The sequence below is a fragment of the Oryx dammah genome, unplaced genomic scaffold, assembly GCF_014754425.2.
Source record: "Oryx dammah isolate SB20612 unplaced genomic scaffold, SCBI_Odam_1.1 HiC_scaffold_7, whole genome shotgun sequence".
NCBI classification, from domain to species: Eukaryota; Metazoa; Chordata; class Mammalia; order Artiodactyla; family Bovidae; genus Oryx; species Oryx dammah.
Window position 1 is genome coordinate 37,917,529 of NW_024070191.1, and position 13,271 is coordinate 37,930,799.

The 13,271-nt window shown below is 43.3% G+C and overlaps 1 protein-coding gene across 3 annotated transcripts in view; it reads right to left on the bottom strand.

Moving 5' to 3' along the window:
* The window catches only part of LRRC3B (leucine rich repeat containing 3B), a 94,681-nt gene that overhangs the window by 8,323 nt on the left and 73,087 nt on the right, over positions 1-13,271 (bottom strand). The window contains exons 1-2 of one of the 3 annotated variants that reach the window (XM_040243290.1): positions 11,787-13,035; positions 10,842-11,449 (exon numbers count right to left, since the gene is read on the bottom strand). The exons of 1 other annotated variant lie outside the window; for it this stretch is intronic. The gene's annotated coding sequence lies outside the window, so the exon portion shown is untranslated. Of the gene's footprint in view, positions 1-10,841; positions 11,450-11,786; positions 13,036-13,271 lie in introns of those variants that run through there. One more of the 3 variants, XM_040243292.1, reaches the window with a different exon arrangement.

A 13,271-nucleotide genomic window follows, 5' to 3' on the forward strand; every position in this document is an offset into this window, starting at 1 on the left:
TCTAAAATCACGGAAATGAAAACAGTGATTTAAATAGACACACGTGCCTCAGTGTTCACAGCCACATTATTCGCAAGAGCCAGGATATGGAAACAGCCTAAATGTCCATTAACACCTGGATAAAGAATGGATAAATAAATGTGGCATATGCATAAACAATGAAATGCTATCAGTCATTAAAAAAAAATGAAATCTTGCCTTTTTAAACAACATAGATGGACCTGGAAGATACTATGCTTAGTGAAGTAAGTCAGAGAAAGAAAAATACTGTATATTTTCACCTGTATGTAGAATGTAAAATATGTAGAAACAAGCAAATCGGTACAATAAAACAGAAACAGTGTCAAGAAACAGAAGACTAACAGGTGGTTAACAGTGGGGAGAGAGGTAGGAAAAGAGGAAAATAGGGAAAGAGGATTAAGAGGTAACAAACTGCCAAGTATTAAAAAAACAAGATATAAGGATGAGATGTACAGCACAAGGAATACAGCCAATGTTTTATAACTTTAAATGGAATATAATCTATAAAAGCATAGAATCATTACAATATATACCTGAAACTAATATAATACTGCAAATCAACTAAATTTAACTATAAGTGATGATGGAAGTTAACTAGACTTATTGTAGCAAAATTTTTTACAATATATACAATACAGAATCAATGTTGTATACTTGAAATTAATATTCTATTATATATAACTACACTTAATAAAAGATGTCAAATAAATATTAAGTGAAGATGTACATATATGATCCCCTCAGCGATCAATGCAAAGAAATAGAGGAAAACAATAAAATGGGAAAGACTAGAGATCTCTTCAATAAATTAGAGATACCAAAGATGGGCTCAATAAAGGACAGAAATGGTATGGACCTAACAGAAGCAGAAGATATTAAGAAGAGGTGGCAAGAAAACACAGAAGAACTGTACAAAAAAGATCTTCACGACCCAGATAATCACGATGGTGTGATCACTCACCTAGAGCCAGACATCTTGGAATGTGAAGTCAAGTGGGCCTTAGAAAGCATCACTACGAACAAAGCTAGCGGAGGCGATGGAACTCCAGTTGAGCTGTTTCAAATTCTGAAAGATGATGCTGTGAAAGTGCTGCACTCAATACGTCAGCAAATTTGGAAAACTCAGCAGTGGCCACAGGACTGGAAAAGGTCCGTTTTCATTCCAATCCCAAAGGAAGGTAATGCCAAAGAATGCTCAAACTACTGCACAATTGCACTCAACTCACACGCTAGTAAAGGAATGCTCAAAATTCTCCAAGCCAGGCTTCAGCAATATGTGAACCATGAACTTCTAGATATTCAAGCTGGTTTTAGAAAAGGCAGAGGAACCAGAGATCAAATTGCCAACATCCGCTGGATCATGGAAAAAGCAAGAGAGTTCCAGAAAAACATCTATTTCTGCTTTATTAACTATGCCAAAGCCTTTGACTGTGTGGATCACAAGAAACTGGAAAATTCTGAAAGAGATGGGAATACCAGAGCACCTGACCTGCCTCTTGAGAAACCTATATGCAAGTCAGGAAACAACAGTTAGAACTGGACATGGAACAACAGACTGGTTCCAAATAGGAAAAAGAGTATGTCAAGGCTGTCTATTGTTACCCTACTTAGTTAACTTATATGCAGAGTACATCATGAGAAATGTTGGTCTGGAGGAGGAAGCACAAGCTGGAATCAAGATTGCAGGGAGAAATATCAATAACCTCAGATATGCAGATGACACCACCCTTATGGTAGAAAGTGAAGAAGAACTAAAGAGCCTCTAGATGAAAGTGAAAGAGGAGAGTGAAAAAGTTGACTTAAAGCTCAACATTCAGAAAACTAAGATCGTGGCATCCAGTCCCATCACTTCGTGGCAAATAAATGGGGAAACAATGGCTGACTTTATTTTTCTGGGCTCCAAAATCATTGCGGATGATGATTGCAGCCATGAAATTAAAAGACGCTTGCTCCTTGGAAGGAAAGTTATGACCAACCTAGACAGCATATTAAAAAGCAGAGACATTACTTTGCCAACAAAGATCCATCTAGTCAAGGCTATGGTTTTCCCAGTAGTTATCTATGGATGTGAAAGTTGGCCTATAAAGAAAGCTGAGCGCCAAAGAATTGATGCTTTTGAGCTGTGGTGTTAGAGAAGACTCTTGAGAGTCCCTTGGACTGCAAGGAGATCCAACCAGTCCATCCTAAAGGAGATTAGTCCTGGGTATTCATTGAAGGGACTGATGTTGAGGCTGAGACTTCAATACTTTGGCCACCTGATGCAGAGAGCTGATTCATTTGAAAAGAGCCTGATGCTGGGAAAGATTGAGGGCAGGAGGAGAAGAGGACGACAGAGGATGAGGTGGTTGGATGGCATCACCAACACAATGGACATGGGTTTGGGTGGACTCCGGGAGTCGGTGATGGACAGGGAGGCCTGGCATGCTGTGGTTCATGGGGTTGCAAAGAGTCGGATATGACTGAGTGACCGAACTGAACTGATGTAAAACAAAAGAGAACAATCTACTCACAAACATACACACACTTGTGTAATTAAAACATTATGGAAGAACATGTAAAAAATGGATAATAGTCTTTCTTCAGAGTATGGTTCTAGAGCAGATGGTGTGTAGAATTTTGACTTTTTATCTTATAATCTTCTCTACTATTACAGTCTTTGCCATGAGCACAATCATAGTATTAACTAGGTAAGAAGAAAAGGGGTTGGTCTGAAGGTACTGACTGGTAAGCTATTTTCTGTTAGGAGTTACAGGAAGTACAGAAGTAGGCAAGACATGACGTCTCTTCTGACCAGCTGAGTCACCCTAAAAAGTCGCTTAAACTTTCTGAGTCTTAGATAAGGGCACAGCACACCATACGCCTGAGGTTAGATAAAACCAGGGTCAACTCTCAGTTTGGGTACCAGCTGGGGGAGCTTGGGAGATCAAAGTGACTGTTTGGAGTCCAAGGTTTCTCAGCTATAAATAAGAATAATACCGATTTCACAGGTTTCATGTATGGTTGTAACTGTGCCAGTCTCATAGCAGATGCCTGACAAAGTATTACAGACTCTGAACCTTCAAAGGCATCATAGTCAAGCTCAGATTTCCCAAGGGTTCTGTGTGGAATACCGTCTGCGAGTTCCAGTCATGGAAGTCTGAGAAACACCCTCTTTGAGAATTACAATGGTCATCAGCCTATTTAAGGTTCTGAGAAATTACAGCAAAGTGAAGGGAAGAGAAGTTGCTCAGTCGTGTCCGACTCTTTGCGACCCATGGACTGTAGCCTACCAGGCTCCTCCATCCATGGGATTCTCCAGGCAAGAGTACTGGAGTGGGGTGCCATTTCCTTCTCCAGGGGATCTTCCCAACCCAGGGATTGAACCCGGGTCTCCCGCATCGCAGGCAGACGCTTTAACCTCTGAGCCACCAGGGTAGCAAAGGAACCTATTAACTCAGAATTATCCAAACATACTTGGTACCTCTGCCAAAGGCCTGTGGTGCCCTGTAATTTTTATAGCATAACATCCATGGAATATGATAATTTACGGTAAATTCAGATCTAACTAAAGAATATTTAATATTATCTCTACTATTTCTCCTCTTACTTCATCTAAATATTCTGAAGTAATACGAGGTGACATGTTTTGCAAATGAGAATTCAATTTGCCACTTGATCATTCTCAGGCCAAATAATATTACTATACAGAAATAATCACCACCAACTATTAATAACATTCATTGCAGGTAGAGATGAAAAAATGACTAATCAATAGCTAGCACAAAGGATCATTTTGTTTAATGAAAGAAATATCTCAATTAAAACTTACATGTCCATAAATAAATTGCAACAAATGGGATATTACTATGTTTCCATTTCAGGCTGTCCGATTTCCTCATCCTGCCTCAGGCACCACTTTTATTTTTGAAAAAATCATTAATAACATGATTCTTAAGGGCTTTGAAACCTTGCGCATGCGTACTCAGTTGCGTCCAACCCTGTGTGACCTCATGGACCATAGCCTGTCTGGCTCCTCTGTCCATGAGATTTAAGAGGTAAGAATACTGGAGTGGGTTGACATCTCCTTCTCCAGGAGAGCTTCCCAATGCAAGGATGGAACCTACGTCTCCTGTGTCGGCAGGCAGGTTATTTACGACTACTGTCAGCTGGAAAGCCCCTTGAAAACCTTAGAGAGTGGTAACTCAAAGAGAAGGCTTTGGAGTTAGCCATATCTAAGCCTCTAACTTTGACACTCAATCACTCGTGTGCGTGCTAAGTCATTTTAGTCGTGTCTGACTCTGTGTGACCCTATTGGCTGTAGCCTGCCAGGCTCCTCTGTCCATGGGATTCTCCAGGTAAGGATACTGGAGTGGCAGATAGTTATTAAACATATACAGTTACAACTCTTATTAACCCATATCTCAACAGGATTAGATTTTAAGAAATGTGAATATGAGAAATAGAATATTTAGACTATGGTTTTAAGAAAAGTTGTTATAAATGGCACATTACATTTGCCTTCTCAAAATTTATATCCTCTTTCTCATGCAACTTATCGACACAAACTGACAACTTTATGCATATTTCCACTGGAAGCTGTAATTAAATTGGAACTTTTTAAATTAGGGAAACTGAATTTTCAGAGCAAATTCTTATAACTGCATCAAATTCTTGGAAAGTTGTATTTTTATTATTTAAAATGAATAAATCTGAACTCCTGGAAAAAAAAAAAAGAACTGGTCTTAGGATTTGCTTTGATTGCAGATGAAGCAGAAGTTGTATTTTGCCTGTTCTAAGCCTCGGCCTTTTCAAGAGTCAGCATGTGCCCTTGCCTTTGCTCTTGGAATCTCCCCAGCCACCATGGCCTGCACGCTGGGTAGTGAGTGATCCCGTGAAGGGAAGGCCCACTGTCCCAGCCTAGACCCAGCCACACTCCTGACATATGGGAAACCCAAACCAGAGCATCAGAGTCAACTATCAGATCTGCAGGTTTTGGACTCATGGACTCATGAGTGAGCCCACCTTAGACGAGAGGACCATTCAGGTACTCATGAACTTGTACGCAAATGCCACCAGGTTTGGGCACACTATTATCTCAAAAAAACTAGCTGATACACATGAACATTTAACAGTTTAAAAAGTTAATATATTTATGTTAATTATCACAAGGCCCAATTGACATTTAACAGATTCATACTAAGAGCTATTAGAAAAAAAATGCTTCTTAAAGTTTAATAGAAACCTCATTCAAGAAGGTTGTAATGGCTCAATGCTGAAGGGCATTAGCAGTTACATTATCAGTAGAACTCTATCTACTGACCATGAGCGTCAATAATGTTCCAAACTGCTATGGCATCCCCCAAGTAGCTCAGGAAAGCCAATACATAGATGAAAGACATTCATTCAAGACCCAGAGCAAATCTGGATAATACATTTTAAATACTGGTTGTTCCCATATCCCTGGTGCCTACGGCTCAGCGCCCAGAGTGGGGTCAGAACTCCGTCTGTGTAGCCAGGAACAGGGGCTCTGGAGTCAGACTGTGTCTGACACTGAGTCCCAGCTCCATCCATGACCTTGCCTTGCCTCAGTCTCCTCCTGTACAAATAAAGATCACAGCAGTAGCTATACTTCTCCTATTTGTGGGTGCGTGCTAAGTCACTTCAGTTATGTCCGACTCTTTGTGACCCCATGGACTGTAGTCCGCCAGGATCCTCTGTTCATGGGATTCTTCAGGCAAGAATACTGGAGTGGGTTATCAGGCCCTTCTCCAGAGGATCTTCCCAATCCAGGGCTCAAACCTGGGTGTCCTGCAATGGCAGGCAGATTTTTTTTTTTTTTTTTTTAACCACCAAGCCACCTGGGAAACCCTCTTCTATTTGTAGTGAGGATTAAAGTAGATCATTTAGGTGACGCACTTGAAACAGTTATGTGGCACTAAGTCAGTAAATGTTAGTTATTCCTGTTTGTTGAGTGATTTCTGCTTGACACATACTCTTGGAGACAGGGCTTCAGAAGCCACCATGCAAACAGAGACAAATATCAAAGGGACAACTAACCTACAGGGAAAACCAAGTTTCTAGAGATTCAGTGAAGAATGTTTTTTTGAGTGTTCCTTGTACTACTTTCATTTTTGCAACTTTTTAAAAGTTCGAAATTATTTCCAAATAAGTTTTAAAAAACTTAAAATATATATATATATTAAGAGTGTCACATACAGATAGGAAACTCATACTGTATGCATACCATTGGCTGAATTTTTCACTTTATCAATAGTTTCCCATGTTATCACATAATCTTTTAATCTATCATGTTTATTTTTTAAGATTTTTATTGTGGTAAAAGTCACACAATATAAAACATACTATTTTAACTGTATTGAATCATACTGTTCACATTGCAATTCTCACCATTATCCGTCTCCTGAATTTTTCACCTTCCTAAACTGAAACTCTGTCTTCATTACCTCATTAAACAGCAGCTCCCCACCCAGTCTCTGGAATCGACCAACGTACTTTCTGACTCTGAATGTGACTGTTTTAGTCACCTCGTATAAGTGGAATCAAACAGTATTTGTCTGTACCTGATGTATATTGGAATGCATTTCTAATTTAACATAATCTATGTCCTACAAACAGACTGTGCCTTCTTTTTACCCCCAGTGCCACGCAGCAGGTTTTCATTGGTTATCTATTTTATACACAGGAGTGTATATATGTCAATCCCAATCTCAGTGACGAATTTAAAGGTCATGCCTTAGCAACTGTGATGAAACAGAACTGAAATAAACAATATTTTGTTAACTCAGGTGCTATGGCCAGCATGCAGTAACTCTGAGGTGCTCACCTGTCGTTTGGTCTGCAAAAGGTGTCGCTCAAATGAAACCAGCTCTCCATTGCAGACGCCTAAAGGTTGACCCCCGAGGGAAGGCTTTCTCCAACTTCATTTTGGTCACTCACCCACCAGCACACCTGCCCAGACCTGTGACTTCACACAAAGTGTCACCGAGTAATCCAGGCTGATAACCGGAGGCTGACATCTGGACCCTGATTTCACTTGCATTCAAATGATCCTTCCTTCTAGAATCTGACAATTTTTCCTTTCCAGAATGCCTGTGTGACAAACCGAGTAGAAATGCCACCCCTCCAACCTGCGAAGAGCAAACAAGCAGTGGATAAATTACCCTGAACCCTCATATGGTTTGCCTTCAATTTCAGGCTGATTCTTCATCCCACTAAGGACCCTAACATACACTGTCAAATTCCATCTTCTCGGTGACCACATGCGGGATCAGGTAAGATCAAACTTTTCCTCACTGATTTTATCCTGTGATACATGCTTCTCAAAAAGCTATGTCCTCTACTGTATAGTACAGGGAACACTGCTCAATACGCTGTAATAACCTATATGGGAAAGGTATCTGAAAAAGAATGGATACATGTGTATGAATAGCTGAATCACTTTGCTGTGCGTCTGAAACTGACACAGCATTGTAAGTGACACTACACTCCCATTTAAAAAAGAATAAATAAATATGCTAGCATGCTAATATGCACTAATTAAGTATGCTAATAAACAAATATGCTAATATACATTTTAAAAAAACAAACCAGACTTAAGTCTTCCTTAGAGAAGAAGATAAGGTGGAAAAACAGTATCTGCAGAATTATAGAGTCACACAGAAAGCTTGCTTGAATACTACTGATGACAATTTAATTCAAGCCAAAGGATCCTCAGACAGGCAGTCTCCTGTTCACGAAATTATGCCCTTGGGTGAACGGAGGCCGTGCTTTTAGATTGATGGCTTGGGTCTAGCCTAGAGCTGTTCTCACCGCTTCTTGTTCTCCACCCGAGTCCTTTATCTTTGCAGTGAAACGTAGGCTTCTTCCACCCAAACTTCCTTTTACGTAAAGAAACTCAACAAAACAAAAAAAGGAAACCAGAACTGAGTTTCCATACTACGGAGTTCACAGCAGCTCCACGGGGAATTGCGGGGCCCTGTGTTGGCTTGACTTGCCTCTGGGAATCACCCGGAAAAATTAACAGCTATCCAGGGACTTAGCTTTTGTCAACAACCAACCAAATAAAACTTTCCAAACTCACTTAATTGTCTGCAGGATGCGGTAAGACTTCCTCAACACCTCGCTCAGACGTCAAATGCCAATTGAAATAGAACCGAATGTGTATTCTCCATCCCAGCATGTACTCTATCTTGGGGAAGAAACCAGCCAGGTAAGATAAGTAAGAAAGGTAAGAATCGGTCCAGGTGGAAGATAAGAAAGTCAGGCAGAGGAGAGAGCCACTCCCAGAAAAAGATAACAAATTCCCATTTCCGTCTCCTCTGAAGGCTCGCACAGTTTTTAAAATGTAAATCAGCAGAATATTAAGAAGCAGTCATCGGCTTGATTGCCCATTGGACAGTTTCAGAAGCTGTCACCAAATTGTTGTTCTTGTTCAGTCACTCAGTCGTGTGCGACTCTTTGTGACCCCATGGACTGCAGCACACCAGACCCCTCTGTCCTTCACCATCTCCCAGTGTTTGCTCAAACTCATGTCTATTGAGTTGATGATGCTATCTAACCATCTCATCGTCTGCTGCCCCTTGCACCTGTGACCAAGTTGCCTATGTATTAAAGCAAGTCTCATATACAATCAGCTCCAGTAATGACTGGTCAGGAGAAGGTATGTCGTTTTTACGACACCTTGGCGTTTTGCTTTGTCTGAGGATGTGAGAACAGGAGAGACGTTGGGTCTGGGCTGGCCTCCCGACTTCCTGCTGTAGTGACACTTGACTTAAGCATGAGGGCATCATTCTCTCCATTCCCACCCCCCCCATGACCCTGCATCCCACACACTTCTTTGCACCTCAGCAGTTCCTAAAGTAACAGGTAGGAGGGGTGGACAGGGTGGTCGTGAGCAGCCCCAGGGCTGACTCAGGGTCAGGGACCCAGGAGGTGCTCAGGACCTGCTTGCTCAATGAAGGGCTGAATAGCTAAAAACAAAGCAGACGTTTCTCAAGAACCAAAGAGCCTGACAGGGTGCAGGCGTGCCCCCTCTCTTTCATCCAGATGGTAGCCGAGAAATCAAGGAAGAGAGAGCACCACTAATGGTGACCTGCTTCTCACGCAGCCAGGACCCAAATCAATGCGGGTAGCCTTCCACATTGAGAAAGTGAGGAAGGCAGCGTCCAGTTCAAGAACACCAGCATCCGGCAGGATCAGTAGGCTGATGCCCCAGCATGCCAGATGGGCTCACCGTGTTTAACATGCGGAGATGGGTCCCAGTCTCTCAGATGCTGTGTCATCAAGACAGTGACGTTGGCCTGGCCTATGAGTTTCAGAAACACATAGTCAAAACGTGAAGGTAAAATATTAATGGGGAACCCACTCCAGTATCCTCGCCTGGAAAATTCCACGGATGGAGCCTGTCAGGCTACAGTCCATGGGGTCGAAAAGAATCGGACATGACTGAGAAACTTCACTTCACTTTTAGAAGCAGAGAGGGGCCTCTCTGGTGGCTTGGTGGTAAAGAATCCACCTGCCAATGCAGGAGATTTGGGTTTGACCCCTGGGTCAGGCAGATCCCTTGGAGAAGGAAATGGCAACCCACTCCAGTATATTCTTGCCTTGAAAATCCCGCAGGCAGAGGAGCCTGGCAGGCTATGGTCCAAGAGGTCCCAAAAGAGTCAGACATGACTTAGGGACTAAACGCCACAAGTGAATCTGTACCAAGTGGGCTTTTCACTCTAACTGTGCAGCATCTCTCTCTTTGCCTGTCTTCTGTCTCAGCTCATCATCGACCCTTAGGGAGAGGGAGCGTCTATGAGTCTACAAGGCCTCCTGGTGCTTAGCTGCAGGGAGCTCTCTGGAGGCGAGGCTGTCCTGGCAGCACTCCAACACCGAGTTCTCTTCAGTGGAGGAAACAGATGGCAGTCATCTCTTGATGGGGAAGCTGAGGCCTTGACCACATGAAGAGCTGACTCTTCTATCATCCAGGTAGTAGACTCTTATCTCTTTGGGCATCCAGGGAGGTCTGTTCTGACTGATTAACAGCTATCTATGATTGGGACCGTGCTTGCCTTTCTGTAGGCAGAACTGGAGAGAGTGGTTAAAAGTCTGCTCTAAGCAGGGATGATGAGGGTGGTTTGGAAAAGGTCATTATTCTCTTTTGGTACAGGCAAATATGCCCTGATGAGGCTGGACTTTCCATCTCAACAAAGAACCAGCAAGCACGCTTACCTCTGTGGCCCTTTATTTGCAAGATGTGTCTACGGAAACGACCTAAATGTCCATCGGCAGAAGAACGGATATAGGATATGTGGTATGTGTATATGGTGGAATACTAATTAGCCATCAAAAAGAACGAAATAAGAAGAAAAGAATGAAATAATGCCATTTGCAGCAACATGGATGAACCTAGAGATGATCATATTAAGTGAAGTAAGTCAGACAGAGAAAGACAACATCATATCATATCACTTATATGCAGACTCTAAAATAGGACACAAAGGAACCTATCTGTGGGCCAGAAACAGAATCAAGGGCCCAGAACACACTGGTGGTTGCCAAGGGGGAAGGGAGTTGGAGGAGGCATGGAGTGGGAGGTTGGGGTTAGCACATGTTAGCTGTTAGAGAGAATGGATAAACAACAAGGTCCTACTATATAGCACAGAGAACTACATGCAATATCTTATGATAAATCATAATGGAAAAGAATAACTGAATCACTTTGCTATACAGCAGAAATTAACACATTGTAAATCTACTATGCTTCAAAAAAAAAAAAATACATGAAATGTATGTCTGTTATCCTCCACAGGGGAGCACATCTGTTATCTGCTGACCTGAGAAGGGTAGTTGCCTGGGTGTCTGGCTGTGGACATATTCATAAAGGTCTCTTTTCTCTTAATTTATCATAAAACTTCCATGGTAAGTCTTCCCAGGTGCACGTGAGGTTCCTGAGCCTTTTTCTGAGATGACCAAGGTGAAAGCTTTAGAGAGGCATGTTTATAATGTCAACAAAGGAAGCGCTCACAGACAGTGTTCCCTGAGGCCACCGTGGGGACGTCTCCTTGTTTGGAGGCTCTGCCCTGTGGCCACCGGCAATGCTGCTGCTGCTGCTGCTGCTGCTGCGGGAGGTGGAGGAGCCGCAGGCTAATGTCTGATGAGTCAGACTCTGGATTCTTCCAACCCCAGGGTTCTCTCTCTCTCTTTCATCCGCCTCCTGGGTCCCGGGTCATTTTCACTGCTCATTATTGCCAGCACCAGAAGGAAGGTGGAGGAAATGAAGGGAGATGAAATTCAAATGAATCAATCCTGCCACTTGTTTGCAGCTCAGCTTGCGAGCGTACAGGGGGGAGGCGGCGGCTGCTCTTCTGTGGGTTCCGATACTCTGAGCTATTCCTGTGCCCCTTGCTGCCAGGCAATATTGAGGGGGCTAGATGCAAATGAGCTGTTGGGATAGAAGCAGAGAGGCGGGGGGGAAGCTCACTTCGGCAGCAACTTCTTCAAAGGAAAGGGAAAGGATGTCACACAGAGTAGCCTAAGTTTTATTAAACAAGCTCATGTTTGGACTCATCTTATTCCCTTAGAAGTAGAGGGAAAGGGATGCAAAGACCACATTGAGAGCGGTTATAGTGCGGAAGATGCACTGATCATCATAGCAACAAAAAGCAAGTATTCTGCAAAGAGTATGCCGAGGACAACAAAACCAGACACAAGGAAGAACTGTATGAAAACCCGAAAGAAGAACGAAAGGAAAACAAAACACAGGAGTATCTCTAACCCACCGTCATTCACACAGGTAGGCTGCAGGAGAGGGCGGGAAGCTGGAATGGCCAGGCATGTCCTCTTCACTCTGAGCTCATGTGATGGCAAGGGACTGGACCCTGGTTCCCAGTGTCCTGTCCTGCTCTGGAGCCGACCCTGCGATGTGCCACCCACAGGGCCCTGCAAGGAAGAGCTTATGTAATAGGAAGGGCTTGTTCCAGATCCTGTGATGCTGAAGGGGAGAGCCCCTTTCAGGGACTATCTCCAAAGCAGAATCACTTTGCCTCCCAGGAAGAACCTACATCCAGTGACTGACCAGGGAAAGGGAGAAAGTCCTGGCCACACTGGACCATTCTGGGACAGCTCTGAGTGGCCTCGGGGTGGGCTAAGGTCATCTCAAGGCTCTGCGTCACAGGGTAACTTCCTCTCACCAGTCCACCCCGTCCCATCCACAAATGCTGATCCCAAGTGTACTGCTTCTTAATAAACCTCTTGTTTGCAGAGTCCCGTTCCCAGTCTTCTCCCCTGAAAGCTTGACAAGCGATCATCCTGCCTGGGATGTGCAGTTGATTCTTTTTTTTTTCTGAGCTAAAGATTCACTCTTGGTTGTGATATTGGTATGTACAATAGTAGCTATGGAACACATCCAAGCTGAGGAGGTGGAAGTTGCAAGAGACAGAAAGGCTGTGCATGAGCCGAGCGGGACTAGGATAACGAGACTGGGCTTCAAACTGAACTTTAAAAGAAGCAGCAGAAGGGACCCTAAGGAATAGGGAACACCAAGAAGTCACAGGCACATCACTCAGCAAATGTTACAGCGCCCAGATCAGTTCATCACTCAGCAAACATTACAGCAGCCAGATTAGGTCCAAGCTTGCAGGAGGTGGGCAGCGAAGGGGCCCAGAGTGGTGCTCAGCTGGTGAGATAAGGGGTGGAGTTCAGATGACTCCTACACCACAGATGAGTCCACTAGTGGGCAAGTGACCATGTGGGGCTAAATCTAAGAACAGGATGCTTTCTACTTGGGGGAACTTTTGGCAATACAATCTGAAGAGAATGTCTGCCACCAGATAAAGGGGTCATAACATAGAGACTGGACTAAATTATCATTGCCACTGAATGGCACCAGACACAGCCTTTAGACCCTATGTCTGCGGGGAATAAAGCAGGAAACAGCTCAGTGAATGGGGATTCATGAAACCAAGGTCTCCTTGAATTCTACTATAGCAACTGAACTTCAATTAAGATATGGCAAAAAATAGGATAGCATGTAGCTGTTTTAAAAAACAAGAATATAGACACAAACAAGCACCAATATACACACAGAAATATAATATATATGTATACATGCAGAAATATATATATATACATACACACACATGGGCTTCCCTTGTGACTCAGCTGGTAAAGAATCTGCCTGCAACGCGGGAGACTTGGGTTAGATCCCTGGGTTGGGAAGATCCCCTGGAGAAGGGAAACGCTACCCACTCCAGTATTCTGGCCTG